General features: G+C 40.2%; 1 pseudogene; it reads left to right on the forward strand.

Annotated features, from left to right (window-relative positions):
• LOC101584553 overlaps positions 1-27,600 on the forward strand; it is a 79,499-nt pseudogene extending 51,899 nt beyond the window's left edge.

Here is a 27,600-nt window from a genome sequence, read left to right on the forward strand (position 1 = left end):
AGAGAGAGAGAGAGAGAGAGAGAGAGAGAGAGAGAGAGAGAGAATTCGAGGTAAACTTTGTTTTAATATACAGAATTCTAAATTTTTAAACAAACATAAACATGAATTTTGGGCCACAGAAATAGCTCAGCAGTCTGAGTGCCTGCATAGGCAAGCACAAGGACCCAGGTTCAATCCCTGGTACCCTCCCGGCATGCTGAGCTGGCCACCAAGACTGGGAATGGTGATGCATGCTTGCAATCTCAGTGCTGAGGAGGCTGAAACAGGAGGATCACCACAAGTCTGAGCTGCATGGTGAGACCCTGTATCAAATACATTAAAAAAAAAAAACATGAATTTTATGTTGTCGTACCTGCCCTTGCTCTCTGAGCTATTTATCTGGGTTTATGCTGTCTAGGATTAAAGCCAGCTCCTCCTTTTTCCTCAGTATTCTTTTAAACTACCAGCATCCAACCATTCCCAGGCTGTCTGCTGCCCTGACTCTACCATTATTGGACCTCCCTGACCTACAGGCCAGTTCTACCCAGTTTCATCCTGCCTGGAAATCCTACCCCCTTGGACATATTCCACCCCAGTAGCTATAATCTAGACATCTTGAGTTCAGCAGACCCAACAGCTCCATACACAGGGTCTCTGGAAAGGTACGAGAGTTGAGAAGACAAGTTTGATTGGTTTCCCCACAAAACCTTGGTTTTTACATAAAACAGATTAGTGGGATCAGGACACAAAGAGGTCTGTGTGGGAAATGAGGGCTGGGCAGTCAAGTGTTGTCAGAATTCCCTGGGTCTCTAATTGGGGGGCTGGCATGTAACGTGTCTCTAGGGGAATCTCCAAGATCTGGTGCCAGGTACAAGGGGGAGGATTCTGGAGTATGCATCTCTGTGTGCATTGAGGTTCTAAATGAATAAAGTAGTAGAGGAAGACTGTTCTGGGAGGAAAACTAGAAGCTGTAGTTTAAGGAAGAAAAGGGTAGGCGGATGTGGGGAGTATTTTGGAATTTTGACTAATTGTTCCCTCTGATTCTCCATCTTTTACTTTCATAAATACTTCTTTTTTCTCTGCCAATTTATTCACTCAAAAAGTGCTCATTGAGTCTCTAGGGATCTGGATTTGCTTCACTTGGAGACTATGCTCATCCTCATTCAATTTCCTTATAAAGAAGAGTATTTGGGCTGAGTCTGGTAGACGACACCTAGAACCCCAGGAAGCTGAAGCAGGAGGATTACAAGTTCAAGCTCCACATAGGAAACTTAGAAAATTACTATAATTATTTTAATGTATTTATGTAGATAGGACTTATAGTGATTCTCCTGTTTTCAGCCTCCCAACTGCTGGAATTACAGGTGTGCACCACCACATCCAGTCTCAATCACTAGGGCAGAGCCAGCACAGCACACCAGGGATTGAACCCTGGCTGCTGCTCTCTGCCTAAGATGATGCTTCAGTCTGCTGAGTTATCTAGCTGGGCCAGAAACTTAGAAAACTAGATCCTATTTCAAAATTAAAACATGAAAAGGTCTAGGAATGTGATTTAGTCTAAAGGCCCTTGGTTGAAACCCCAGTATTACAAAAATATACTGTGAAAAGAAGTGTTATTTAAAATATGTCTTCAGATACACTCTCTGAAACTAAGTGTAGATTCTTCATAACATCATTTCACTCCTCAAAAGATTTCCCCATGGGAAGATCAATGGATACTCAGCTGCCTCCACAAGGGAAGCCGAGGCAGGAGTGACAGCCACCATCATTGGAGCCACACTGGTTCCATCAGGGGTGAAAATTTCTGGCATAACAGAGAGATTTGCCAGTTCCAGGTGCTGGTTGGCCTTTCAACTACCACCTTTGCCCTTGGAAATTCTAAAAGAAAGGAGGAGGATGAAGAGGAAAAGTAAAAGGGACAATGAAGAAAAGAGAAACAAAGAAGAGAAAAGAAGGGAGCCAGGATGGAAGGGAAGGGAAAACAAATATTCACTCTGCTGGTCTGAGGATAATTTGCTGGGTTATAAAAAGCACCTTAATCATGTCCGCCTAAGGGTATGTGTGCACATGCGTGTGTGTGTTTTTGTGCGTTTTCACACACACACACACACACACACACACACACACACAAACTTTTTACTATTGCTTCAGAAATTTTATTGAATTTTACCTCATATCCAGGTATTATTTCTGTGCTTCAGATCTAAAATATAGCTACATTTAACTGACTGAGTAGGCCAAAGTGAACAGTCCCCTAAACCACATATGAGATGCTCCTTCCTTTTTTTTTTTATGAGCAGAATATATTTATTGAGAGAAAGAAAGCTCCTGTCCAAGAGAGGAACAGGAGGGGGCCCCGAGCGGGCAGTTGCCCCGCTCCTTCCTTTTTGCCTCTGACTTAACTTTCCTTGATTGACTTCCTGAAAGATCTGTCTCAGTTTAGAACATATGTTCCTCTTGAACAAGAGTTCATTCTGGCCTCAAAAGACCCAACATTTTCAACTTCTCTCCAAATATCTTAGTGACTATACTGGTAGAGAAGGTGATTACCAGGCTGAAGCAAGGCCCGCGGGCATCCTACATCATACCAGCATTTTCCACTTGATTTTCAATCCTAAGAGTCAGGTGACAGCTCTGCAAGGCTTTTCAGAGACAGATATCACAACACGGCTGTCTTCATATCGGTAAGTCGGGGCGTGTATTTCTCACTCTAAGTTTTCATGAACTCCTGGTCAAGACATTCTGTTGGAAGGAATCTGGCTCCATGTTCCTGTCATGCTCTCATGCTCACCACAGTTGCTGTTCCCTGAGTCATTACTTACATTGCAGTTGCGTTCGCCTTTGAGTCCCTCCCTGCAGTTTATAACACTACAGCAAGCGAACGCTCGTCCTTCCATCCTCCTCTCCATGTACTTCGTACATGCTGAGTAAAGGTTCAGTGCAAAATCAAGGAGAAGCAGTTGTCCTCTCTTTTTTGTAAAAATTTCTTTTAAGGAGAAAAAAAATAGGTGCTAGCAGAATTATAAAACAAGATGATAGGAAGTGAACAATGGTTATTCTACTGCATATTATCTCCAAAGTAGGTGCTCACATTACCATACAGAGGCATACAAAATTGATCAAACAATATAAGCATTAACCGTTCCTTTCAAAGAACTAAAAAATGCTTTTCGAGAATTTTTAGGTGTGACAAAACGGTATTCCCTTTAGCAAAGACCAGCTCCAAACTGTGAGATAGTGTCAGCGTGGACAGACACACGGAGACACAGTTTTCAGCAATGGACACCATTCAAGCACCTAGTGTCTTCCAAGCTCTGTGTCTAACAGTTGATTTTTTCCCCCTAACCTATTAAGTAACCCTGATTTTTAAAAATAAAGACAATAAAGCTTAGAGAGGTTAAGTGACCCACCCGGGATGGCACCAGCAGGAAGCAGTGTGGTTGGGATCTTCCCACCGGTGATCTACACTCTCTCTCTACATCTTCCTCCCTCGTAGGGCCCAACTGTGAAAGGAAGAAACAGGAATGCCAAAGGTTATTTGAGTACATAATTTATAAAATGAATAGCTTTTCTGGTATACAAATTATCTTGATAGAACATTTTAGAAATATGACAAACTTTTTTTTATTTACTCCTTACCCAAACCTTGTAAGATTTTTAAAAATTCTTCTTTATTTTTTGGTACTGAGGATCAAACCCAGAGCCTTGGGCATGCTAAGAATCCCCTCCCTTATCTTTTTCTCCCATTAAACTATAGCCATAGTGCCTTATCTTTATTTTTATATGCCAGAGAATTTATGATCCTCTTATTGGAACAAGAAGATTCGAAAGCCTGCCTCAGAGCAGAAGTAGCAAAACCCGAACTAATCACGAGATTTTTGTGGCTTCCACCACATGATTGAATATCCCAAACAGAGCAAAGTATCCTAAAAGGCTGAAGAGAGAAGCAGTTAGCTGATGGGCTCTAGTCCAACATTATGGAAACAGAATTGAAAGTAAAAAAAAATACAGTATGTGCTAAAATGCAATGCTTAGAGCATATGCATCTCTAGACATATATAGCAACCACATTTCAGCAGTGACTGGGCATGGTTTCCATGGTAATATGAGGAGTGCCAATAGAATTTGTCAACTGAAACATTAAGCTTCTCTCATTAAAAGGAAAAAAAGCTCATCAATATTTGCTTTTCCACTACAATCAGATCATAGTGCTTGGTTATGGCAAAGAGACAACATTCACAGAGCAACCAAGAACAAAGGTCTCCATGGTTGGCCTAGAGTACAGCAGGTTCCTGCTGGCTAGAGCAGTTACAGCACAGAGAAGAGTGGGTGCCACAAGGCTGTGCCAAGGCTGGTGGCCTGGCTCCTGCAGCCCTGAGAGACAACGCATATCAGCAAGGTCCCACGGATGCAAAGGCATTTATATCAGTCTTCCTTGAGGAAAAAAAAAAAAAAAAGCAAAAGCAAGAATGATTTTCTCCAGATAAGAACTCTGGGCCTGAGACAAGGCTAAGAGGTCTAGAACTAGAAGGCAACACTTAAAGCTATCACTTAGCACATTCTTCTCCTGTACCAGATCCTCTTTTAAGATTCTCTTATGAATTATTCCTGTGACTCTTCTCATAATTCCCGTGGCATAGATATTATTGCATCCCTGATTTACAGATATGAAAACTGAAGCAGACAGAGCTACATGTCTTGCTTAAGTACCTAGAATTTAAGCTCTGTATACTTGGCTCCAGAAGCTGCATTTTTAGCTGATCTGCATCATTCTTCCAATGTTCTGAGTGAGCAATTAAGCTGTTGGACCACAAACTCAGTGGGGTTTTCATCAGCGGCTCTTTCCTCATAGTCTAGGACACTAGAAGAATGAAGAAAGATTCATGGGAAACAGAATAGTGTAAGTCATAAGGTTACCTGTTCTATCTTGCTTTTTATCAACACACACATCTCTCTGACTCAAATAAACAACTCTCTCCAAAATTCCCTCTACAGTTCAAACCCTGCCAAAACGTTTTAAGGGCTGTGCTAGAGTTGGGTGTTGTAATTTGACTAGTTGATCATTGGGTTTGTTGTTGTTGCTGTTGTTGTTTGGTGGTGGTGGGGTCTACAGGGTGTTTAGGGTCTCACTACCTATTAGATTGGACTCATAGTGATCCACCTGTTTACAACCTCCCAAGAGCTTGGATTACAGGTGCGCACCATCACGCCCAGTCTATTAGTTGATAATTGTTGAGCATCACAGTTAAACTTGAAATTCTCTCACCATTCAGACATCATTGTGTCTGAAGAAATGGGATCTGATCTGAATTCACTATAGTCAAGGAGTGAGGATATAAAATGGCTGTGTTCCTCGCACCAGCTGTCTTTGCTGACATTATGGATAAAAATATCTTGATATGAGGGCTGGCAAGATAGCTCAGAGGACTAAGTACCTGCTTAGGCAAGCACAGGACTGGGGTTCAATCCCTAGAACCACATGCCACACTGTCCCAACATCCCTGGTGCACTGAGCCAGCGACCTAGTCCAGGTGTGGTGGCACATACCTGTAACCCTAGCGCTGGTGATGCAGAAAACAGAAAGATCATTATGAGTTCGAGCTGCATAGGGAGACCCTGCACAAAACCCAAAGTCATCATCATCATCATCATCATCATCATCATCATCATCATCATCTCTATATGAAGCAGGTCCTTTGCAGTGATCTACTGAGGACAAAAACTGAGTAAATTTATTCATGAGTTTGACTGTCAATATAAATACAGAGGAGGCAGCTTTTATAGAGATGAACCGATGTCACTGCAGGAGGGTTAAACTTCTCTTCAACCCATCTGTTATTGCATGTAAGTACAAGAACATTGAGCAAGTTATATGATGTCTTGACCCTTAATTTCCTCATCTATATAATGGTGTTAAAAACACCGTCTTCACAATGTAACAATCAGAGAGAAAATACAAAGCAGTAGGGTGGTATCTGGCCTACAATAGGCCTCACATCAGCCTCTTTGGCCCTTTGCGTGCCAACAACATCGAGCTTGTTGATGTTCCCCAAACATGCCCTGTGCCTTGAGCATCAATATTTTTTTCACTCTCCCTGGAAGATCCCTATTTTTTCCCTCAAAAAACCCTTCTTCCATCTTCAAGCTTAATTGAAGTACTTCATGACTCACCTATGCAGTCTTCCATAGCTCTTCTGTCCTCCCTCTATTTCCAGTAATCTGCTATTTCAGAACTCACTAAACTATGATGATTTCCCACCATGTTTTCACTTTTTCTAACTCTTTAGAAAGCATATTAATTCTCCATGCCCAGCACAGAGCTAGTTGTGTGAAGAGCATTTACTAAGTAGTTATTTAATAGATAAATGGATAAATACTGAATTATAGTATAAAGTCGAGGTTTCTGTTCAACAAATTAAAATTAGAAAACCTTTCAGAACTATTAATAATCCAATACAATTAACCAGGAAAGCACTAACCATGAAACCTAAATTGCACTTCTGATTTGGTTTTAATTGAATCCTAAAGTTTCAGAAATTATAGTTCACATATAATTTGACCTAGAAGAGATTATAAGTCAGTTTCTGATTGATAGAAAGAGACTCTCAAGGCCAGCAGGAAGAGGCCGAGAGCATGCCTGAGCTTGCACCAGAGAAACTTTACAGAATTCAAGCATGTATTGTATTGTCCCAGTCAACAATCTGGTAAGTACTAGTGTCAACTAGTAAGTATTCTGCAAAATTATGCTCTAAGAAACATGAAGATATGACAGAATATCATGAACAATTAACTGTGTTTGTTTTTTCATGTTAAACTAAGAGTCAACGGAAAAGTTATATCCCTTTCACTATTCCAAGTAGTGAAATCTTTAGGGGACTATGTCTCTCAGCTCCCTGAAACCAAGTAGGTGTGTCGACGCCATGTATGTTATTCAGTATGTTTTACCATCTTGTCTTTGCCACAGAAATGCAGATAGGTATGTCTATCCAGTAGCCTCTGGTCTTTCAGGGGAATACACAATAAATTGATCTCTGAAAAAATAAAGCTTTCATCTAATAGTGTGCCATTTTCTGTGGTACAAATACTCACCACATGGCTCCTTTCAGTCTACCCACATGACATCATGGAACCCAGAGATGAAAGTACATTGCTTTTTCAAGTCAGTAGGCAGCTACCTCATCTAGTTCACTGTGCCTCTGTAGAGCCAGAGAAAATATCTTTCCAGAGAGGCAGACACCTTTCACACATGGCTAGATACATGGCTCAATTAGAATGTCTATTTGGTGATTATTTGCTGCCCTTTTGAGAACTGGCTCCAATGTAAGGGCAGTCCAAGCTTCTGTTCTATATTCAGTGGAAGGCTTCCATTGATTTAATGAATAATTAAAAGAAACAAGATGAGAACAGAGCTACCTCACAGGTGGCCACACCAGGAGTCAGCCTAGCATGAATTAAAAGGATTTCTTTCTAAATTCCTGTAGTTACACATGTCCTTGGTCTTGTTTGCAGATTAATAATCTCCTTTCTGTCACATAGGAAAGGTTGTATTTCTGTCTCTAGCCATAAGCTTTTAAACCATAGAAATATTAGAACTTGAATTCTCCCTATTACATGAATGAGCACTGCTAGTTGTTTAATTCACAGTGTGCCTTACTTTCCATATTTGAAAAAATGGAAATTGTAATATTTTCTCAGAGGTTACTGGAAATACTATAAATTATTTGTCAAAAATACCTAGGATGGGGTGTACATATATTATAAAATACGTGATGCACACTGGGGTTACTCCTTTATCAGGGAAGGGTACAAACACAGGCTAGACAAATGGCCAAAGAAGTAGGACAGCATGCAGAGTGTAGAGAATGTGTTTCCTTTGATTGCCTATTTCCTCAGCTTTGTGTGTTTACTTTGGTTCTGCTCGTGTTGCCAAGGTGCAAGCTTGTCTCCATTTCTAATCCATCTCCTTCAGGGTCTTTCTCAAAGAAGTCATCGTTCTTATGAGCCTCTAGGAACTAACTATTAAAAACATCCTTAACATGCCCATATTTTTCACATTTTTTCACATTACAAAATATTCATTTTAAGGGTGTCTATAACATTTCATGTAGTAGATATGCCATATTTATCATAATTTACTTAGCAAGGCCCTGAATTAGGTTGGTTGCTTTTCAATTTTTCACCATTATAAAAAAAATGCTTCTATGTGCTTGATGAATATCTATACGTAAACCTTCTTGCACACATCCATTCCACATTATATCTTTTGGAAGCAAGTGAGTATATGTTCTGTAAAATGCTACCTTATTCTTGTATATAGTAACTTTAAAGTACAAGGCCACAAGAAGCACTCTGAAAACCCACCTCAAGGAAAACCAGGCAGCTGTCTTCATGGTCATCCCCTGCTATCAGTCCTTCCTCTCTCAGTACTTCTTTCATTGCTCTTATTGTCAACATTTGTCTCAGTTACTCTTCTCTCATTGTTGGGACAAATACCTGGCACTCAAAATGAAGGAAGGAAAGGTGTATTTAGCTCACAGTTACTGGAGGTTTCAGTCCATACTCAGCTAGCTCCAAGGCAGATTGGCACATGGCAGAGAGCAACCTTTCATGGTGATGGCAAAAAGCAAGAGAGCCAAGGGAGGAGTAGCAGCAACAACAGCAACAGAGAGAAAGTCTGTCTCCCTTAAATTGAATTCATGGCATCTGCTCTAGGTTGGGAGTTGTACTTACACCCATAATCCCAATGGATCATGAGTTAATCACAAACTCTAGAAGCTTGCCCCATGATTGTATGAGGCTTTGGGAGGACAAATACACACAAACCATAACAACATCCTAAAGTAGGTCAACAGAACCAGAACAACAACAACAACAAAAAAAAAAAAAACAGCACCGCAGGAGCTTAGTAAATCTTTTAGTTGGGTTCACCAAGAAGCACCATGAGACAAAGAATTAAATGTGTTTTATCTGGAAGTGAAAGAGTGAGGGGAGAATATAAAAGGGGAAGGGATGCAATAAAAGCTGCTTTGTTAGGGCAGCTACCACTGTGGGTAATGGGGCCTTAATATCCAGTGGAAGCATACATCTCAGATAGATCGTACCTTATGGATAGGAGTCTGGGGTACTTATTCACCACCCTGGGAACTGTTGATGGAGATTCATGCTGATGCACATTAATACCCTGGCATTTCCTGTGGCACGGGTGAGCAGTGAAAATTCGGTGGGCAGAGAAAGCCCTCAAGCAAAGGAATTCACATACTAGCAGTTGGAAGTCCCTGGCATCCGCTGAAATTGTACAAATGAGGGCATATGGGTAGGGCGCCAACAGCATCTGCTAGAATCTACCCTGAGGAAATGCACAGCTGAATTCCTGGAATGTGGTTGTTGCTCTAAATTGTGAAAAGGAAGTCCTTAAAAGATGTTATTTATGATCTAAAATGTGTGCTTTTCACCCTATTGTGTACCTACTGAATATCAGATAAACTACAAAAACAAGTTATAACATACCAGGAGAAAGTAAGTATGGTTTCACATGTAGGAAGGTAACAACCATTCATAGACCAAGTATTTAAAGAGAGTCTTCTAGCCTGCTGAGTTTTATGATGGTGCTAGAACACAAAGGTAAACGCAATACAATCTCTGCCTAAAAGGAGCTTACTTTGCCATGGGATAGAAGAGACAAACCCCTGAGACCAGAAGGTAGAGCAGAGAATATAGGAGTCCTATGCAAAGAGAGAACAAATGCCTACGTGGTGGGGGCTAGGCAGACCAAGCCTCTGAGAATCTCATAGAGGTCCCTGAGCCCAGTGTGGTCCGCACACGAGAACTGGTCCCACGTAATCCCCAGGAAGCTGTGGAATGGCTGTCATGTGTCCAAGAGGAGGAGAGTAAATTGTTAAGCATGAAGGGTATTTTCTTATGAGACTAAGAAATTCTAGACGTGAACTAAAATGGATATGAGGGAAGATGCACGGGTGAGTGGGCCCTGATGCCAAGCAAGCACAGGGAAGACCTAGAATTCACCCCCTCTTATCCCAGGGTTCTCTTCAGACTTGGATGGGACCAGAGAAGCTGAGAGAGATGTAGTCTGGACAGATTAACAGTTCTGCCTCTGACAAGATCAGGTCTGACATATAAATTATATTGAATTATGACAAATGAATATAGGAACGTCTCTTCTGTCCTCCAGTTTGTAGATTAAAAGCTATACCCATTACACAGTGATTCCTCCAATATTATTTTGTTCTCATCAACAAATCCCTAGAATGATGACTCTAGGCATTTCTAGGGATGATGATGCCAGGAGAAAGACAGGGCCATTTTTAGAGTCACTCAGGCTTTGTTCCTAGTCCTACCTTGATTCAAGACTCTAAGTGTGATTGTGGGCAGACTGAAAGTTTTTAACAACTTCCACTTTTTCATCTGTAAAGTGGTGGTTAGTGTGAGGACTGAATAAGACAAGGCAGAAAGTCTTTTTCTGGGAAGTCAAACATGAAGAGGTTCCCCTAGTGGAAGGAGAATGCCATGAACGAATGAACTCCTGGGCTTCAGATGGCTGCAAGGCAATGTCACCATGCTCAAGGACAGAGGGAAATGAGGCAAAGGGGTGGCCTGGGCTGGGAGAAGATAGGAAGACACTGCAGAGGCACAGGCTAGCAGGAGAGTTTGGGAAGGAAAGCCTCTACAAGAACAGATGGCACTGGGAAATCTCAAAAGCATCACCCACACTCTCCGTGGATTCTGCAGATGCAGTTATAACAACTCCCAAGGAGGAAGGAATTTGCTGCAGAGCAATAAGCATTTCCAAATAGCAAAAATTATATATGTCTTGCTAGTTTACAGGGGATGAGTGAGCATTGCAAATTCTGATTTTCATCATGAGAAAGACTAGGATGTATTATTTCCATATGCATGTTTATGAGCCTAAAAATTTGAGGTTTTACACGGCATGCTATTTCTTTTTCCCTTTTTAATATATAACCAAATGTTTCTAATCCTTGGGAAATAATGATGGATATATACAACATTCCTCAACTCATTTGTTAGATGTATTTATATAAAAGAGTTTTATAACATAATCATTTCAAAATTGGTTTATTACCCAAGATATGGACTGGAAAAATGATGTTTCTTTTATTTTTCTCTTTGGAGTTAAAGTATCCAAGTCACAGAAATATTGTTATGCTGGGACAAATCAAGTCTCCAAATGTGGGAATTTTGGAAACTTCTGCAATATATGTGAAATATTATACATAATGCCTTACATATAGCTATTTCTCAGGAACATTTAATGTCTTCCCTTCTTTCTCTTTACTAACCTCATTGCCAAGAACATCTGGAAAAGAATCTCACCTTCTCATTATTCTTGCATTAATATTTCCACTCTAGGGGGCAGGGGAGTTGGCTAAGTAGAATAAGCGCTTCCCCAGCAAGCTCAAGGACCTGAGTTCAATCTGGTTCCTCAAAAAAAAAAAAAGAAAGAAAAAAAATTCCCATTCCACTGTCCTGTCTCATCTACCTTGACATGTGAAATATCACCAGATATTTTTGCTTAAACTTTACGAGAAGCTAGGAATACAGAGCAGACTCAATCCTTGCCCTTAAAAACTGGTAGTCCAGAGAGAAAGACCATGCAAACCTAGACATTCAGTCTGCCACTTACTTGCCCATACTGAATTTAAATCTATGGTTTCCTGATGCAGTGATCTCACTTCATTGGTTCCCCATTGACTTTTGTCTTCATCAGGATATTTGCCCTGAAGAATGGTGTCAGCTTTCATAAATTAGAACTACTCACATAAGTCTTCAAACTTTCAACTGCAGAAGACCAACAGCTATCTGATTAGGCTGGGTTGATTTGTTGACAAGGCCTTCAACATGAAGGAGAATTTGCTTGCAAACTGAAAAGAAAGAGGTTTAAAACCAAGGACTCTGTACATAGCAAAGATATTTGCCTTCTCAAAATTTGGACTTTAGAAATAAATTCCTTCACAGCCTTTAGGTTGCCTCATCAAACTTTTTGTTTTATAAGCTCATAGAGAGCACCTGCCTAGCTGCACAATGCACAGGGAGTGGGATAAGATGAGCTAACATGAATACTGCCCTTAAAAGTTCAAGGGCAAGAGAAGAGGAAAGATAAATTAACATACAATTAGAGGAGAGTGCCCAGGACCATGAGAATCACATACATGGAGCTTTAGGAATACAGGAGAGGATTTTCTCCATTAACATGGTAAAATTTGATTTCTCTTAGTGTGCCTCGTCAAGTTAATCTACATTATTGTAAGAGCAGAGATCCTGTCACAGAGAGTAAGAAGTTATTTTTCCTGATTCCAATTTGGTTCCACAGTAAGATGAAAGTGGTGTGTCTTGAAGTTTGCATTCTCCCAAAATCCAAACTTCAAAATCCATAACATTGAGTTTCTCATCTCTGGGCTCTGTGTTCTTTTTTTTAGGATATCTCAGAATATCCTCCTCAAGAAATGGCAGAAGCAGGACTGTCAATATCATTGTTAAAGCCCTTCCCAATAGAGTCAGAGTTTAGAACTGGTTTTTTCACACTGAATAGAGCCATCTCTCCAAACGTTTCCAGTCTCGGTCTAAAGGTATAAGCTGACATTGAGTGTGGACCACTTCCTCCTTATGTCTTACCTCCTCACACGGGATTCCATCAAATAAAACATCTTAATTCCCTCCCATTCTCTCTTTCAGAGAGGCACCCACCAAGTCTATTTATTGCTGCATGAGAGCGGCAAGCTGAGGGGCTAAGAAGACTTCCTCACAGGTTTCAGTTCAGAGTACAGTGTGACTACAGTGTTACATCATCTCTTTTGGGTTCACCACTGTTCCACCTAATGCAGGAAACTGGCCTTTGTGCTGCTGTCTTCTAAACTAGGCCAAAAGGAAAGATGCTACATGTGACAACATGGAAAGCTGCGGAAACATCAAACCTGGAAATGGGCCTGAGAGGGCAGAGGTAGCCTTAGGAGGAGGTCCCACTGGTCACATAGAACTCAGTATAAGATGACGAAAATAAGAGGGCTGCTTTAAGAAACCATAAAGTTTTCAAGATAGCACTTAAAAATGAATGGAAATAAAGCTTCAGCTATTCTGTACTTTGATACTGACAGTAGTAACAATGTTTGGGAATGATGGGAACTCATTACAAACTGTGGGAGTTGCTGAAAACATCACCTCAGGTCCTAATGAGGAGTTGTTTACACATGGAGAGGAGGGAGAGTTTCTCACACACTTTTTTTCCTCACTGAAAAAGATTTTACACTGTTATAAGAGTATAGTGTGACTGCAGTGTTACTTTCTCTGGTTTTGCCGCGCATAACTGCATGCCTCCAAGGAAAGAAGGAAAACTAATGCTGTTTTTCTCACTCCTTGTGCAGTTCTTCAGTTCAGTCCTTCCTTAGTTTAATAAATGGCAGCAAGACAGAGTAATAGAGCTATGAAAGCAACTATGATTGCTCTAAAAACAGTCTTGTTACTTCACTGCAAGAGCTAAGATTCAAACACACTAGACATTTTCATTGCAACTCAAAAAGGGCAGAGGAGAGAATCAAGGCTTGGTTTATACCAAGATGCACCCTTAAGAACCATAACTGAGGTGAACAACACACGAGTAGTAAATAGGTTTTTCTTTCTCTAAATCCTGCTCTGTAAGAGTTGTCTGTTGAAATATAGTAGTCTTATATCTCTTGCTGAATGGTGTATTTTATCCAATTCCAGCTGAAGAAAAGCAGGATTTCAGTCTGTTTGCTGCCTGCTGTGCAGACTCTGACCAACACAACATGAAGACACCTCATGTGACCCCGTGGTCAGTGTATGCAAATTGCATGAACATTGTGTAATGAGCTTGGGATTAGCTGACTACTAGGTGATGAACTTTAAAAGCAAATATAAAATGACAAAAGGTATTAAGTAAGTGCCTTTTAAAATCGTAATACATCAAATTTATAGTGATCCAAACATCTGGAAGATTGAATTTAAAGCATTAAAGAACACCATTCCCACTGAGCTCTGAAGGCAACAAACATGACTAGAAGTCTCTGCAAAAATGAGTTCAGAAGTCATATGAAGGCTGATAAAGGATTAATGGTCAGAGTTGAAATCAAAGCCCAACTGGCCTTTGAGAAAAAAAATGCAATCCCTGAACACCAAGGACTGTGATTTCCACCCTTGAAATATGGGCAGATAATTCAAAACCACAGTTGGGTTCATCCTCTGGGATACTGTTATGGTTTGTGTCTAGTTGTCCTCCCAAAGCCTCAAGCAGTCATGGGACGGACTTCTAGAGATTGTGATTAACTCATGATCCAAGGCTAGGATTACCAGTCTGAGTACTGCTGGGATTATGGGTGTGAGTGCTACACCCTGCCTGGAGGGGATAGCCTGAGCGTAACGAGAGAGAGAGAGAGAGAGAGAGAGAGAGAGAGAGAGAGAGAGAGAGAGAGAAACTTGCTCTCTGTCACCATTGTTGCTGCTGCTACTCCTCCATTTTGCTCCCTGCTCCTTGCTGCCACCATGAATTGCTATTCTCTGCCATGTGCTGCTCTGTCTTTGAAGCCAGCTGAAACCTCCAGTAATTGTGAGCTAAATAAACCTTTCCTCCCTTCATTTGAGTGTAGGGTATTTGTCTCAGCAAAGAGAGAAAAGTAACTGAGACAGACATCATACCTTGAAAGGCTTGGGGCTGGCCAGACAGCTCAGATAATTAAAGCGCCTGCTTAGGCAGATACAGGGGCTGGGGGTTTCATCCCCAGCATGCAGGCCCTGCCCCCAAGGCACGCCAAGGTGGTGATTGAGACTGGGCATGGTGGCGCCCACCTATAATCCCAGCACTTGGGAGGCTGAGAACAGGAGGATCACTAAGAGTCTGATCTGTGTATTGAGACCCGGCAGACCCTGTAGATCCTTTACTAACTAAGAAGAAAGAAAGAAAGAAAGAAAGAAAGAAAGAAAGAAAGAAAGAAAGAAAGAAAGAAAGAAAGAAAGAAAGAAAGAAAAGAAAGGCTTGATCACCAAAAAGCTGTGTACTCTTTTGTTACGCTTGGAGACACTAGCTTTTGGAATCCAGCTACCAAGCTGAGAGGAAGTCAAAACAAACCCAATCAGAGACCACACTGGGGGCTTAACAAAGGCATTCCAGCCTGCTGAGCCCAACAGAAACCCTAAGCTACAGAATCCACTGTCAGGTATGACAGGTCAAAATGCCTGTAGGTGATTTCTCCACAATACAGTTGAATTTTCAAGGTGGGAAGCCTCAGACACGTGGGGCAAAGTAGTTGTCCTTGTCCTGTACTGTCTGAATTAACTGACTCAAAGGTATGAGTCATACTAAAATAAGCATAATAAAAGGGCTCTGTCCCACTTTGTTTGGGGGTGGATTATTATATAGAAATAATAACTGCAAAAGAATATCAAATTGAATATTCAGCTATTCAAATCTCTCAGCCCAGACAGTTCTTGTGGCACACATATGCTGTATCTCCACTCTTTCTCCAGATGGAGGAAAGGTCAGCTATTTGGATTTGAGGAGAAGACTTAGGACCTGCTTCTTGAATATACTTCCAATCAAGCCTATTTGCAGTTACACCCACGCTTCCATTTAAAGGGGCCTTGATGCCACCAATTCCTGGACGCTTTGAAGAATTTGTTAAAAATTTTCCACACCTTTCCCTTCTTTTTTGTGGTGAGGCAGATTTATTGATGTGTAATTCATACAGCTTCAGACCTTCTTATTTAAAAGTTACATTTCTTGTTATACAGGTCTTGCTTTCTCTTGGTCTTAACCATCTGGCAGAAAAGTATAAAAACAAGGTATAAAAAGTAAAGCCATATTGATATGCTGAGCTGTAAAAGGCTCAAGTCAACAACTTCTGACACTGCCAGTCCTACGGATAACCCACTACTATGATGGACTACTGGAGTATATTGGAATATTTTGCTAAATTCATGCACCTACAATATTTAAGTGAAAATGGAATACCCTTCTCTGACAAAATTAAACAAAAAAAGGGGATAGAAATGAAGGAAAGGACCATTTTGTATCTGTATATTCAAAATAGTTAGCATAGATATACAACTACTTTCTCTGAATTCAATGAGAAGAAAGATTTATACTAATAGTGTTTGGACAGGATATCATGTCTGCATCTTATACTACAAATAGCCACTACAAAGACAACAATATGTGATATATTAGTTATTGAAACTGTCCTACTAATCGGTTTTGAAACTGTGTCATTGCTATTTGTTTCTCAATAAAATTAATTTTAAAAAGACTTAAAGAACACAATTCAATGATTTTTAGTGGATTCACAGGTCTACGCAGTAATCACCACAGTCCATTTTAGAATATTCAACCCTCTCCCAAGAAGCTTCACAGCTTTTCTCACCAGCTCAGGGTAGTTTCCTCCAGTCTGCTAAGGTCAGCTGTCATTCATTCTTCAGTCTTCCAGCCTTCCAAATTTTACTGCAGTCTTATTTTCCTTTTTTTCTTGTGAATCCATGCCTTTGTTAAAAATATTTTGGATATTTTAGTGGGATTTGTGGAGGAAATAGAATTTAAAGTGTCTACATTAAATTTGCTATCTGTAACTATATTATATCTAAGTGTTTTATACCTTTTCTGAATATTTTGACTCTATTATTTTTTAGTTTTTTTAATTAAATTACTCAAAAGTACCAAATCTAAGCACTTATGCATTATTTTAAAACATCAACAAAAAAAACCTTTCTACTCCCTATTTTTTTTCAACACATTCAGTCCTCTGAGACTGGTCCAAATGCATGTGAGTTTAAAAGTTCCCACCCTCTCTAATTTTAATCATCCTCATCAAAGAGCTCTCGTTTATTGTCTGTGTTGCATATTCATAAGAATTCCTAAAAGCACAGGCTCATCTCTAAAGAAGAAAACAACCTAATGACAGAAAAAATATACAAATAAAATACAAAACCTGCCTTTCCATGCTACCCAGGCAGGGGTCCATACAGCATTGTTCTTGATTCCCATAGTAACTTAAAGGGAAACTTCACAATGTCCAGAGCCCTTGATGTCCACAAAAGGAGGAGGACGTCCTCAAGTTCTTTGCTGCAGGAACCCACTTAGGTGGCACCAACCTGGATTTCCAGATGGAGCAGTATATCTATAAAAGGAAAAGTGATGGAATCTACATCATAAATCTGAAGCAGACTTGGGAGAAGCTCATCCTGGCAGCTAGAGCCATAGTAACCATTGTAAACCCTTCACCATCATATCCTCTAGGAACACTGGCCAACAGGCTGTGCTGAAGTTTGCTGCGGCCACTGGAGCTACTCCTATCAATGGCCGCTTCACTCCTGGAACCTTCACTAACCAGATCCAGGCAGCGTTCAGAGAGCCACGTCTTCTGGTGGTTGCTGACCCCAGGGCTGACCACCAGCCCCTAAGGGAGGCATCTTACGTCAATCTGCCAACCACTGCTCTGTGCAACACAGATTCTCCTCTGTGCTATGTGGACATTGCCATCCCATGCAACAAGGGAGCTCACTCTGTGTGTCTGATGTGGTGGATGCTGGCCCGGGAAGTGCTGCCATGCGTGGCACCATCTCCGGTGAACACCCGTGGGAAGTCATGCCTGATCTCTACTTCTACTGGGATCCTGAAGAGATTGAAAAGGAAGAGCAGGCTGCTGCTGAAAAGGTTGTGACCAAGGAGGAATTTCAGGGCGAATGGACTGCACCAGCTCCAGAGTTCACTGTTGCTCAGCCTGAGGTCGCAGACCGGTCCAAGGGTGTGCAGGTGCCCTCTGTGCCCATTCAGCAGTTCTCTATTGAAAACTGGAGTGCTCAGCCAGCCACAGGAGATTGGTCTGCAGCCCCCACCGCACAGGCCACTGAGTGGGCAGCAAGCACCACCGAGTGGTCTTGAGCTCTTCTGCTGACACTTAAGCAAAATGGGAATGAGGCTGATGAAAAATAAAACAATTTCTGAAATAAATAAATAAAATATAAAACCTATCACAGAATATGCCTTACTTACAAACAATAAGTAGACAATGTGTTTATAGATGAATGGGCCGAGTGTTAAGCAGTGGTATAGACCATGATGTCAAGGGAATGTGAAGTTTTTGCAAGGGTCATGGCTCATCACATCTATCTGCTGAATCCTCCTCCTGCTCTGTATATGGGGCCTTGGAAGCTATTTCTTTCTACTTAGACTTGTGAAAATAAGAGTCACCCATTCCTTTTCTGTAGGCTTTGACAAAGGAAGACATACTTATCACCATGGGACACTCTCCCTATCTTCTCAGCTCTGAGCTGTAGCCTTTCTGTCACCTGTTACAGATGTCCTTCAGTGTTTCTGATGGATAATTGCAAAGAGTTATGCAAAGGGAATGCCCCCCACAAGCTGAGATACCCAGCACCTCTATTCTTGTGCTTGTCAACCTGCTAGTATTGGACAGCCATTCTGGTACATTTCCATTACACCTACCTGTTCCAAACTCTAGTTCTTCTCTGAATGAAAAAAATCTCTCCTACCCAATAAATTACAGAAATTATAATATATGTACAATATATAATTATAATAAATTATTATATGCATATATTCTTAAAAAGCCACATCAGGTGTGCAGCCTAGGAGGATTTTCATGTCACCACTCTAGCCGGTGAATCACTAGGCATCTTGTAATCATTTAAAAATCATGCCTATTAATTTATGAGTGTTTACCTTGACAGGTATGAAGTTAATAGTACTCAGAAGAATTGTATACATTGAAGCATTTTTTAAAATATAAGCTTAGAATTTCTTTAATTATAACAATTTTTTTTTCTTTTTTCTTTTTGTTCTTTGGTACAGGGTTTCTCTACGTAGCTTGGACTCATAGCGATCCTCCTGTTTTCAGCCTCCCCAGTCCTGGGATTCCAGGCATGCACCACCACACTCATACTCGGTGGATAGCTCAGTGCATCCGGGGGTGGACTTGGTGTTGCATGTGGTGCCGGGGATCAAACCCCAGTCCCTGCACTTGCCTTAACAGGCACTTAGTCTCCAACCCTTCACTTATTTTTGAAGTAGAGTACTGTCTTAGTTACTTTTTATTCATTGCTGGGACAAATACCCGACACTCAAAATGAAGGAAGAAAAGGTTTATTTAGCTCACAGTTGTGGAAGCTTTAGTTCATATGCCATTGGCTCCAAGGCAAACAGCAGCAGTTCATGGTGACAGAAAGCAATGAAGAGTAGATGAGCAGCTCGGTGAATATTGTAGCTCCTCCAAAGTCAAGCTTCTCCGAAGACTGGGACTTCTCCAAGGAAGCAGGGCAGGGTGGCAAGAAGACTTCCTCACCTCCTTTATATATTTGTTGTGCTGAGTCACTCTGGGGTCACCCATGGTGCTAAGGTGGAACCAATCATGCCCCAGGTTGGGCCCTGCCTGCCTGCAGGGCAGGAACCCAAAGCCAGGAACTGCCAGAGCCAATTCAGCCAAGTTGACACAATGTATTCACTACCGCAAGTACAAAAGCATTTTTGGCAAATGTATGCATCTGTGAACCATCTATTTATGCATGCTCTTGCATGTATGCTGGTGTAATTACTTAAGCAAAAGTTTAGATGATTTAAATGGTGTGAAAATAGTTAAAAACCAAAGGAGAAGTGCTTCAGTGGGGAAGACATGGGTTAAGAGACAAAAGGAAACAGTAAGACTATGAAGACCAAGGTGAGGTTCCAGAGGTAGGAGGGAGTAAAATACTAGAGAATGAATGGAATAGAAGCACCTGTTGGGAAGAGGCATCATCAGGGTAAAAGACTGTGATAACAACTAAGTCAGCCTCTGGGAAACTCCACATGGGCCTCACAGTACACCACCCCTCCTCCCATGACAGCATCCTTCCCAGAGACAGACGGGACAGTTTTCCTCACATTTCACATATCCAGTCTCCATCAACAAATCCAAGAGGTACATGTTAAAATAAAAACTACATGGACCTCTCTCTATTCTTTTTCACAGTTATGGACTGATCTCTTAATAATTCTATCCTTGAACCCCTTAAGTATTTCGTCTAAGAAAACAGAGATTGCATAATATCTTCAAATGAGAGACACAGATAAATAATTATAATTTAATGAGTTGTTTTAATTAATACATTTAAAATTATTTTGGTTCAGATTATATATCATTCCAAAGACAACGATAATCTTTAGGTAAGATATCCTTTCTCTTTACACTTTCTACTAAGTGTTTAACCTGAAATGTAGTTAGGCATACATTCTCCTACTCTTTTTCTATACATTTATAGACATTAATGAATGCACAGTTTTCATAGGCAGAATAAAGACCTCCCAAGATTTCTATATCCCAATACCTGGCATAAATTAGGTTACAGCCCAAAAGGGAATTTAAGTTGTTAAGCAGCTGACTTTAAAAATAGTAAGGTAATCCTGAGTCACCTGTGTGGGCCCAAGGCAATCATAAACGTCCTTCAGTGTGTGAAAGAAAGAAAGCAGCATCCATGTCTGAGTGATGTAACATTAAAAAAAAAAAAAAAAAAGATTTGACCAATTATTTTAGGCTTAGGAAATAAAAGAAAGTAGGCTAAGAGCCAAGGAATACAGATAGCCTGTAGAAGTTATAAAGGATAAGAAAACAAATTCTCCCTTAGAGTCTCCAAAAAAGGTCAAAACTCTGAAGACTGCTTAATTTTTAGCTCAGTGAGACTTACTTATGACTTCTTACCTCCATAACTATAAGATAAACATGTTCCTTAAGCCACAGAACATGTGCTAGTTTGTAACAGCAACATTAGGAGGCTGATATGCTAAGATGGAGATTTGCTCAGTAAATGGTCCAGCCCGTTCACCCAATAGTGAAGGTCAGAGTCAATAAACTGCACACACGTGCTCGGTTTCCAATTACCTCTTTAATCATTCATAACCATGAACAAATAGTCAGTGGTCCCCAAGCATCTGATGAAAGGCTTGTACAAGAGAGATAGACAACAGACTTTAAAAATGATATGATATAATCAAATCTGTTGGGGTTTTTTCCTACAGAGTTCCTGAGATTCTTTTATAAGAAAAACTTAACCTTCTTCCTAAGACTATTTTTCCATATTTTTCCCCTTCTTATAATGTTCTAGGTTTTCCTTTTTATCCTTAGATCCTCTCTCTTCTACCTCAAATGAGCCCAGGTCAAAAGTTTCAGCCATCTAGGACATATTCAGATTATCAATACTATTATACTATGGTCTTCTCTGCTGTTATAGTTTGTAGTTAAATATCCACTGATGAGTTTATAGCTAAATGTGCTGTTGGGAGATGAAGTCTGATCAGACCAGGTGTGACAGTGGGGACATGACCTGGAAGGGCAGATCTCCCTCCCTCTTCCCTTGGTCACTCTCTGCTTCCAGCCACCATGCCATGAACAGCTTTACTCTGCCATGGCCCTGTGCCATGCTGCCCTGCCTTGGAGCCACCTGACTATGGGTAAACCTCTAGCTATTGTGAGCCAAAATAAACCTTTCCTCATCCAAGTTGTAAATGTCAGGTATCATGTCCCAGTAACGAGAAAGTAGCTAAGACACCCTCCCTGGGAAGTTCTAGCCCTCAAAGTTTTGTAAGGATGAGTTAGTGTTTCCGAAAGTAATTTGAAGAAAATAAATTCTAAAAAATTGTAAAACACTAGTCAAATATCAAGTTTTAGGAAGAGGAAGAGCATCAGTATTCCCAATAGTCCTGTGTTTTGCCAATTCATAGGTAACCCTTCCCTACTACACCATCTCTATTCTTGACATCCCTTTCGTTTCCTTCTCATATCTCCAGGCTTCAAGATTTCCTAGTAAATAATTCTGCATTGAACAAGACCAACTTTTCATCATCAGAAGCAGCCTGAGGGACACAGGAATCTCTGAACTCTAACCATGACCTTAGTATCAACATTTGGAAAAAAGCCATCATAAAGGCAGTTGCTCCATGCAAACTCAAGCAGTTCATCCTCACTGGAGTTTATTTATCAGGCCCATATTCAAAACAGAAGTGCCTCTCAGTTCATCTCTCCTCAAGCTTCAGAGGGTGCCAGATGCATACTTCAGGCCATGGCTGGAGCCCTGGGTAGACTTGTTAATTAAAGTTTCTTTAGCTTCATCTAACAACAGGGGTGTGTTGAATAAAACTTTCAGAGTCAAGTGTTGGCTCTGCTTCCTTGAAAAGAAAGCAGTAAAATAGGAAAGGCCTCCAACTGAGATAAAAGCTATGCTAACAAATGATAGCATTTCCAAAACAAATCATTGGCTTGAATACCCTCAAATGAAATAGAAGAGGAGGGAGTGTCAGAAAGAGCACAAGATGACTGCCTTTCAGTCAGCAGAAGGCAGGGCTGACAGAAGACCTTGATAGAAGATGTGAGTCTTTCTTGATGATTTTTCCAAGAGGCCACCCTGCCTGTAGCACTCTGCCCTTCCTGTTTGGCCTGCACTTCCAATTCTTTTTCACAAGGTACATGCTGAGAGACATGCTAAGATGTTATTTTGTGTTGACAATTATTTTCTCCTGTTGTGTCTAGGAAAACAGTCTGCTGGAGGGAAGTATAGAGCTGAATAAGGAGAAACAGCCTTATAGTTTTAGCTTGTGGAAAGACAGGTATGAGCTAGGAATCAAATGTAATAAGTGAAATCTGTTTTATGGTGGAGTCAAAGTCAAGCTTAGGGCCTTTGGTCACACCCTTGCTCCAATATCCTGGTCATGTCACTGGTAATAAAATGCACAGAGGTGATCTTTGAATCAGAGTGTTGAATAAACACAGGTGGCCTACTGGGGTGTGTAACAGGAAGTCACCATGATAGCAGACCTCCAAATGGTATAGGGGAAATACTTTAAACTCCCAACCTGCTAAATGTTAGATATGCCAAGTTCCTGTTTCCCAAAATCAAAGAATAAATTCTAAGAAACAAAGGAGGTTAAGAGTGGGAAATATAGGGCCAGCAAATAGTTCAGCAGATTAAGCACTTTCAAGCAGGCCTGTTGTGCTAACCTCCCCCGCAAACACACACACACCCGGGGCATGCTGAGACAGCAATTGAGACTGGGTGTGGTAGCACATACCTGTGATCCCAGCTCTTGGGAAGCTGTAAACAGGCGGATCACACTACAAGTCCAATTTAGTAGTGAGACCCTGAATACCCTGTAGACCCTTCCCTGAAATATAAAAAATAATAAAAAAAAAAAGAATAGGAAATATTTATTGAGAGAGATAGCTCCTGAGATGCAGGAGGGGACAATAGTAGGTTGTCAGTGAACCCACTTCTCAAAGCAAGTTTCACAGAGCAAAATCTCAAGGCGTGTACAAAATCATGAAAGAGGGGCTGAGGAGATAGCTCAGTAGAATAATTGCTTGCCTCACAAGTGCAGGGTCCTGAGTTCAATCACTGGTACCAAAAAAAAAAAAAAAAAATCATGAGAGATGGGTACAAAGTGGGACAAAACTATAAACAATAAGTGAAGCTATCCTTCTAAACCTAAATGTCCCAGGCAGAGTTTCATTGATCCATCTTTGTGTTTCACCTCTGACCAATCTATTAAACCAAAACTCTCAAAACCAAGGAATATCTGAAATAAAAATATTGGATTGATCCATTACAGCTAGAAAAAGGATTAGGCCCAAGAACAAGTTCTTTTGACTTCTAGCAACTCAGTGTAGGTAGCAACTATTAAAAAGTCCAATGGACCTACAGCTAAGAATATAATTATAATGAAAATTTGGGAAAGTATAAATTGATTACATGGATCCTACACTGGTTATAAATGAAAGGCATGGGGTCATGTGATAGGGAAAACTCTGAGATAGCTGTCCACTCAGCCCCTCCAAAGTAAAAGTAATTGTTGCTTTTGTATTTGTCCAGTTGTAAGCCATGGTGATGCCTAGGAGGGCATGACAGAATTTGAGTAAAGGTTTTATGTACATTCAGGAATATAAATGATCCTTTGTTCTTTGGGGCCTATAGTTATAAATTGGTTAACCTCTTCCCTCCTTCTTATGTTCCCATTCTCTGTTCTTTGTAATGAAACACAGGACAGCTCTGGATTTTTTTTCTCTTATCAAATCCATTGAGATGAAAAAGCAGATTTTGCAAAAGACAAGAGCTCCAGGGAGAGCAACACAGCTGTCATCTTCAACTTGGTGAATTCCTCAGATCTCTGTCTTATCTCCTCACTTTAGCCTTTGCCTTTTTATCTGACTTTTCTGTTATTCTCCTAGAGTCTTATTTCAGATTCTCCTTCTCTGTGTTCCTCTTATGAAACAATAAGCAATCTGAATGATCTGCATAGTCACAGCCAGCTTTTGGCCAAAACATTTCCCATGGCTCTCCCACTCAGCTTTGTAACTACTGGCTGTGGACTCACAATCTCTATCCACCCCAGGCTCCTAGCTAAGAGATACCTTTGTGTAGGTAGTGAGATTGCAATGTTCATCCAGTGGTTATGTAGCATTATCTAGAAGGATGTGAGAAAGGCAAGTCTGGAGCTTAGTGGGGTATTATGCTTGAGGTCATCAATTTGAGCCATCGTCTTCCTGCAGATAACAGTTGGAGGTGTGGAACTGTCAGTGATTAATAAAGAAGTAAAATTATGAGTTGAGAAGAGGGCCAAAGAGAATGTGGAGTACCCACTATGTGAAGATGTGCAGAGGATGAGAGGCCTTTAAGGTTTAGAAAAAGACAACATGGAGAGAAGAAAGGAATTCAGTTGACTTAGATGACCAGCCTGTGTTACTTTGAGGGAAACTCTTGATTGTCTACAGTTAGAAATAAGACCATCCAGTCAGAAGCCAAACTTAAAGGCAATGGCTTTTACTCCCTTTTCTATTTGCTCTTAAACACTAGAATTGATAAAAAGACTGATTGGCTGGAGCAATGACATAGTAGGTACATGTCAAAGATTCTTGTTTTCTTACGTAAGGATTTTTATTCATTCCTCTGACAATATATTTAGTTATTATATCACTTCATAGTTCCCCAGGATTATAAGAAACAAAGGGACCACCTTCCAAATTTAGTATACCAAGATATGGAAAGATATGTAAGATAGCCTGGCACAGTGGCTCATGCCTGAAATGCCAGCACTTGGGAGGCTGAGGCAGAAACTGAGTTCATGTAAGTCTGGGCTATATAGTGAGTTCAAGGCCAACCTGAACTACATAGTGAGACTTATCTCAAAAGCACAAAATGGTGTGCAAACACCATATTATCACCTTAGTGTGAGAATCTGAAAGAAAAAATAAAGTCTGAAGGATACAACAGATACTGGGTAAAGGGAATAAACCTGTTTAAAAGGAAGGAATTACTGAGTTGAGGAGAAGGACAGGAGAGAGAGTGGGAAAAGAGATATAGCTAGCGCTTTGACTTTGAAAGTCATCTAAGCAGGATGGTTTGGACAACTGTACTGTGGATTTCTGCTGGTCTTCGGAACGGAGCAGTTAATCCTTAATTTTTTTTTTTTTGTTTGTTTTCTTTTTTCAATTTTTACCTTTTTCTCTCTTTTTACTTTCTTTTTTATTTTTTCTTCTTCCAATTATGCATGCATATATCTGGTAATATGAACAATTAATTTGAAGACAACAATGTGCAATACAACAAATACTGTGAAGTTTATATTATTTTTAGTGAAATTCTTTATAATTTTTAATTTTTTGTTTTAATACTGTTTTGCACTCTCTTTAAAAAAGCAAGAGAAAAACTATATGTATGATACATTATCATTGCCTAGAAAAGTCTTTTTCTATAGGATGTCCTTTTTCTATCATCCTAGTGTATTTACATATTTGGCATTTCAATCGTAGTAGGAAATGAGAAACCCACTGAGAAAAATACACGTCTGTGTTTATAATAGTATTCATTGTCTAACTGCTCTGGACAATTTTCACTTTCTAAGAGTGTGTGTAAGTAGGCTTTTCCCAGCCACTGTGAAAGGATATAACTGCAAATTAACATCATCTCTGGAGGTCATAAATAAGATAAGGAGATCCTGTCTTATTAATGATGCGCAGTCTTCCCCAAGGCTTTCAAAATCAAAATTCTGTGATTTTTTTGTTAGAATAGGTGCCTGTCCCATGATGTGTTGGTTTTTGTTTTGTTTTGTTTTGTTTTTTCAATTTATTTGGTACTGGTGTATACCACCATGTCCAGTTTCAGTGGCCAGCTAGGCATGGAGCCAGCACAGCTTGAGGTACTGGGGACAGAACCCCAGGTCCTTGTGCTTGCCAGACAGGCACTTAGACTGCTGAACTATCTCTCTGCCCCCAATGATGTGTTTTAAATGAGTATCTCAGACCAATTTATCATCATTGATTTCTGAAGTTAGCAATAAAAATATTTCCAGTGTCCTTTAAAAATTTCTCTTTTTTTTTGGTACTTGAATTAAAAACAATAAAATTAGAAAAATCCTTCAAAGGAACCTTGACAACTAAATAAATACCAAATAGTAGTGGTGACAACACCCTGAAATATTAACGTAAGAACCATACTCAGTTTTGACACTGCATATATTGAGTGACAATTGCCATGTTAATTCCTATCATGACCCTAGACTTCTCATCACACATATTTCCAGCTTCCTGAATATTCTCATTCCTTTATAAGCCACATTTCCTACACTCTTCATCTGAGATATTCCCCATTTGATCCATTAAATGTAGTTATTTTAAACCTGGTGCTAGAGACCAAGGTGCTTCTAATGTCCTTGGACTGGAGCAGAAGACAGCAGCAAGAATCACACTCTCTGTGGTCAGAATACTGCTATGTTTTCTGCACAGAGGTTGGTAGCAACTGCTTCACTAACAACCTGCCCATTGTTTATTGAAACACATTTTATACAACAGTTTATTCTCATGATTGAAAGACAGAGGTTTCTGGGACTGGGAAAAATTTGAAAAAAAATATTTTTGCATAAGAAGTCATAGCCAAAAAGAGTGGACATGGGCAAAGTAGCTTACTACTTTTAAGGAATAATGGGAGGCAAAAGTGAGTTAAGTCGCTTTCCTGTGTGCCAAGACTTCTTTTTATCTGCATTGGACACATACCCTGCTTGAGAATTAGGGCTCCGAAATTGAAACTTTAGGGGAGAAGTTCAAATGCACAATTTATATGTGGGCAAGAAGAGCGCCCACATTAACAACATCCCATTAACAACATCTAGTGAGTATGTTGGGAGGAGGAATCATCTCTTCATAAGGCCTAGAGATTTATTAAATTAAATTCCCCACTGCATCAAGATCCCCAACAAAACAGAACCAATAAAGAATGGATGGATGAATGAGTAGATGGATGAGGTATATATATGATTGTAGAGATAGAGACACATGAGAGGATTTGTTAGGATTATTGGCTCATATGATCATGGAGGCAAAGAAATGTTATGATCTTTTATCTCCAAGCTGAGGAACCAAGAAAGTCAGTGGTATAATTCAGTCCAAGCCCAAAGGTCTCAGAATAATACATGCTGCTGACCAACAGCAGGGAAATACGTATATCCCAGCTCAACAGTGAACCCTTCTCTTCTTTGTCTCTTTTTTTCTATTTAGGTGCTCAAAACACAAGATAATGCCTGATCACATTGATAAAGGTGAATCTTCTTAG

This window comes from Octodon degus, unplaced genomic scaffold, assembly GCF_000260255.1.
Source record: "Octodon degus isolate 3935 unplaced genomic scaffold, OctDeg1.0 scaffold00055, whole genome shotgun sequence".
Lineage (NCBI taxonomy): Eukaryota > Metazoa > Chordata > Mammalia > Rodentia > Octodontidae > Octodon > Octodon degus.